Source organism: Gossypium hirsutum, chromosome A06, assembly GCF_007990345.1.
Source record: "Gossypium hirsutum isolate 1008001.06 chromosome A06, Gossypium_hirsutum_v2.1, whole genome shotgun sequence".
In the NCBI taxonomy this organism is placed as follows: domain Eukaryota; kingdom Viridiplantae; phylum Streptophyta; class Magnoliopsida; order Malvales; family Malvaceae; genus Gossypium; species Gossypium hirsutum.
In genome coordinates, this window is record NC_053429.1 from 69,674,775 (window position 1) to 69,679,933 (window position 5,159).

Here is a 5,159-nt window from a genome sequence, read left to right on the forward strand (position 1 = left end):
TACTAAGAAACCATTAGTAAATAAGGATCAGTAAAATGTGTATTTACTAAGTAAAGGATTCCGAAAGGACCTAATGTGGTTTCCAAACTCATGAAAGATTGAGTTGCCATAGAATTTTTTTTTCGAATATTAATAAGCATGTTGATAATAATTTGAGTTTAACTAAAGTAATTATCCTAGCTTATTTATGTTATAATTGTTGCTTATTGTGTTAATTCTGCTAAAATCTATTTCATTCATATAGTTTGCATACTTAGGATAAATTGCATTAGGGATCATTGCATTTTTTTCATTTACTTAATTTTTCATCACTTCTCAATTATATTGTTTTTATTTATCAAATTGTTAATATAATTTTACAAATTGATTGACTTAGCACAAATACAATCCCTGTGGAGATGATAACTCGATACTTACTTATTACTTGATAATGACTGTGTACACTTGCACAAACCCGAGTGTTACAAGTTTTTGACGCCTTTGTCGGGGATTGTCAACTACTGTCATAGTCATTTTTTGTGAAATTATTTATTTTCAATTTGGTTACTTCTAGCATTACTAACTTATTCTTTTTAATTTTGAGATTTTCTTTTTAGGGGTTTATGAGCATAGATCAGATTATTGATTTACTCCCAATAGAGACCCTGAAATTGAGCGAACTTTCAGACAAAGAAGAAGTGAACGAACAACTCAAAGACAAGTCGAGATGGACCTTGGAAATCAGAATCAAGACCAAGGTAATGAAGCTGATCATGTACGAAATCCCATCCTCATTGTCGATGATAAGGATCGATGCATCAGGAAATATGCAGTGTCGCTTTTCAATGAGTTAAATCCAGGAATTAGAAGGCCAGATATTGAGGCAACCCAATTTGAATTGAAACCAGTGATGTTTCAAATGCTACAAACGGCGGGCCAATTTAATGTTATGCCCACAGAAGATCCACATCTCCACCTTCGGTTGTTTCTGGAGGTGAGTGATTCATTCAAGATAGCTAGTGTGATTGAAGATGCAGTAAGGTTGAAGTTGTTTCCGTACTCGTTGCGAGATCGAGCACGAGCATGGCTCAATTCATTGCCAACAAGTTCCATATCTACATGGCAAGAATTAGTAGAGAGATTTTTGGTTAAGTATTTCTCGCCTAGCAAGAATGTTAAGTTGAGGAATGAGATCACAACTTTCCAACAATTGGATGACGAGTCTTTGTATGAGGTTTGGGAGCGATTCAAGTAGTTACTTTGTAAGTGTCCTCATCATGGGATTCCTCAGTGTATCCAGTTGGAGACATTCTATAATGGTCTCAATGCACATACAAGATTGGTGGTAGATGCTTCTGTGAATGGTGCAATTTTGTCTAAGTCTTATAAGATCATCGAAAGGATCGCGAGTAATATCTATCAATGGCCAACAAATCGAACAGCTTCAGGAAGACGTGTAGCTGGAGTTCATGAAGTTGATACTCTCACTTTGTTATCAGCTCAGGTATCATCTATTTCCTCTATGTTAAGCAGTTTACCGCTAATAGTGCTAATAATTTTGCAGCTCAGCCACCAAGTCCATTTGAAGTAGTTTCCTGTGTCTACTGTGGGGAAGGTCATTCTTTCGAGAATTGCCCATTGAATCCTGAGTCAGTGTACTATGTGGGGAACCAACATCAAAATAGGAGTGGACAAGGGCCCCACTCCAACTTTTATAATCCTTCATGGCGTAGTCATCCTAACTTTTCTTGGAGCAACCAAGGAAATAGACCAAACAACAACTTTATGCAACATAGACCCAACCAATCTCAAGGGTTTAATTAGCAAGCTCCAAAACCACCTCAAGTTGAGGCATTAAACAGTTTGGAGAACTTGTTGAAAGCGTACATGGGAAAGAATGACGCTTTGATCCAGAGCCAAGTAGCAACACTGAAAAATTTGGAAAACCAAATGGGTTAGTTAGCTACAAAGCTTTGTAATAGACCATAAGGAACCTTACCAAGTGATACCGAGAATCCATGAAACTTGGGTAAAGAACATATCAAGGTAGTGACATTGCGAAGTGGTAAAATTCTGGAACCCCGATTGATTAATGTTGAAGATAAGCTTGTTGAAAAGAAGGAAAGTCAACCAGCTGTTGAAATCCCTACACCAAAGGAATTAGAATCTGCAAAGACTGACAAGGTAAATCCTAACTTAGTGAATTCAGATACTTTAGCATCTTGTTTGGATGCAGATTTACCTACTCAGAAGAGTTTTCTGGTCTAACTGAAAGTTCCATCACCTCCATATCCACAAAGATTGCAGCAACACAAGAAGAAACATGAGGTGCAATTCAAGAAATTTTTGGATGTTCTAAAGCAATTACACATCAATATTCCATTGGTGGAGGCTTTAGAAAAAATACCGAATTACGTGAAGTTTATGAAGGATGTACTATCCAATAAGAAATGATTGAGTGAGTATGAGACTGTCGCCCTGACAAAGGAGTGCAGTGCGTTCCTGCAGAACAAGTTGTCACCGAAATTGAAGGATCCAGAAAGCTTTAAGATACCCTATAACATTGGTGAATCTTACTATGGTAAAGCTTTGTGTGACTTAGGAGCAAGTATCTGTAACACCCATACCCGAGACCGTCGCCGGAGTCGAACACGAGGTGTTAACAGACTTAATTCATTACTTAAACAGCTCAAACAATTTTTTTTTAAAATTTCCAGTCAAGCTAGCAATCTGCATCAGAGTCGTTTAAAAATTCATATCTCTAGTTCCAAAACACGAAATACAATTTCATAAATTTTCCCTAAAACTAGACTCATATATCTATTTACTAATTTTTTTCTAGAATTTTTGGTCAAGCCAATTGTACAGTTTATTAGTTAAAGTCTCCCCTGTTTCAGGGTTCGACTGCTCTAACATCTGTATATTACGAATTAGATATCTCTCTGTACAGAATTTCAACGACTATGAAGTTTATTTATCTTAAAACTAGACTCAATAAGGAATTTTTACATATAAATTATGACTTCTAATTATATTTTTACAATTTATGATGAATTTTTAAAGTCAGAACAGGGGATCTAGAAATTACTCTGGCCCTATTTCACAAAAATTCAAATATCTCATAAAATATAATTTATATACCTGTTTTGTTCAATCCATATGAAAATATACTAATTAAGCTTCAATTTCATAACTTACTCATCATTTAATTCCATTTCTACTATTTTTAGTGATTTTTCAAATTTACATCACTGCTGCTGTCAGATCTGTTTTATGGCAAATTTCACTTTACTATGGATTTTCATGGACTAAATAGCATTTTAAACATACATAACATCAAATATGATAGCATTTTAAACATACATAACATCAAATATGACTTAGATTGGTTATTGCAATGGCTAATCATTTACAAACCCTTTTCTTACCAAACCATAGCCATATCATAAGATCAATTACACAAAGTGAGTGTTTTGCCATACATGCCACATTCAAAATACACAAGCCATTTTACCAATTTAAGCCTTCGGATAGTGTGAACGAGTCTTCGACCTATCCCGATTCTCAAGCCAGCTTGTCAAAACTACAATGAAAGAAAGGGAGGGAGTAAGCACAAATGCTTAGTAAGTTCACATGCAAATAGCAAGTAACATAATCACACAATCTCACATAAAACATCATTTGCATAAACAACACCAAGACATTCATGTTTCATTTACATTTAATATCTTTCTACGATTTCATCATACCAAGTTTTCAACCCGAGGGTTTAAGCACATACCTGTCAAATTTTCTCATTTACCACACGTGAAATGAATGCGAAGTGTGTTGATATGTTTGGTAATGCCGCTTAACCCTAGTCCGGCGATGGATACGGGTTAGGGGTGTTACATTGATTTCTGAAAACTGCTTTCAGAACAAGGTACAGGCATTATGAATTTTTAGTTAAGCCTTTTGGTTTAACGAATGCACCTGCTGTATTTATGGATTTAATGAATAGAATTTTCAGACCGTATCTTGATCAATTTGTTGTTGTATTCATTGATGACGTATTGGTTTATTCACGTAATGAATCTGAACATGCCAAGCATTTGAGAGTAGTGCTACAAACTCTGCGAGATAAATAGTTGTATGCAAAGTTTAGTAAATGTGAATTCTGGTTGCAAGAAGTTTGTTTTTTGGGTCATATTGTATCAGCTTCTGAAATACAAGTTTATCCGAGTAAGATTTTAGCTATTCTGAATTGGAAACCTCCGAGGAATGTTTCTGAAGTCTGTAGTTTTCTGGGACTTGTTGGTTACTACAGATGATTTGTAAAAGATTTATCTGCAATAGCAACTCCATTGACAAAGTTACTTCAAAAAGATGTAAAATTTGAATGGTCTGAAAAGTGTCAGAAATGTTTTGATCGGTTAAAAACTCTGTTAAAAGCGAGGCCTTTGCTTTTACAACAGATTATCGAAGCTCAGAAGGTTGATAATGAGATTATGGCTAAACGAACTCAGTGTAATTCTGATTCTAATTTTGAATTTCGAAAAGATGATCATGATTGTTTGAGGTTCAGAAATAGACTTTGTGTTCCAAGAAATCCGGATTTGATTCAAACAATTTTGAGTGAAGCTCACAGTAGTAGATTTTCAGTACATCCGGGAAGTACGAAAATGTATAACGATTTGAAACAACTATATTGGTGGCTGGGAATGAAAAGAGATATTTCTGACTTTGTTTCGATATGTTTAATCTGTCAGCAAATTAAAGCTGAGCATCAGGTACCATCTGGGTTATTACAACTGATTATGATTTCAGAGTGGAATGGGATCGAGTGACCATGGATTTTGTTTCGGGTTTTCCTCTGTCTCCGAAAAAGAAAGATGCAATTTGGGTTGTAGTTGATCGTTTGACGAAATCAGGTCATTTTATTCCAGTTCAGTTTGATCATTCGCTGGATAAGCTAACTGAGTTGTATATTTCTAATATTGTGAGACTGCATGGTGTGCCATTGTCGATAGTGTCAGATAGAGACCCGAGATTTACGTCGGGATTCTGGAAGAAATTGCAAGATGCTCTGGGTACTAAATTGCATTTTAGCACCGCTTTTCATCTGCAAACTGATGGTCAATCAGAACGGATTATTCAGATACTTGAGGATATGTTGAGATGTTGCATTCTCGAGTTTGAAG

At 35.5% G+C, this 5,159-nt stretch overlaps 1 non-coding gene across 1 annotated transcript; it reads right to left on the reverse strand.

The window, feature by feature from the left end:
• Positions 1 to 1,156: 1,156 nt before the first annotated feature.
• LOC121231458 (small nucleolar RNA R71) lies at positions 1,157 to 1,263 on the reverse strand. The gene has a single exon (XR_005929517.1). It is a non-coding gene; the product is annotated as a small nucleolar RNA R71 (small nucleolar RNA).
• Positions 1,264 to 5,159: the final 3,896 nt, after the last annotated feature.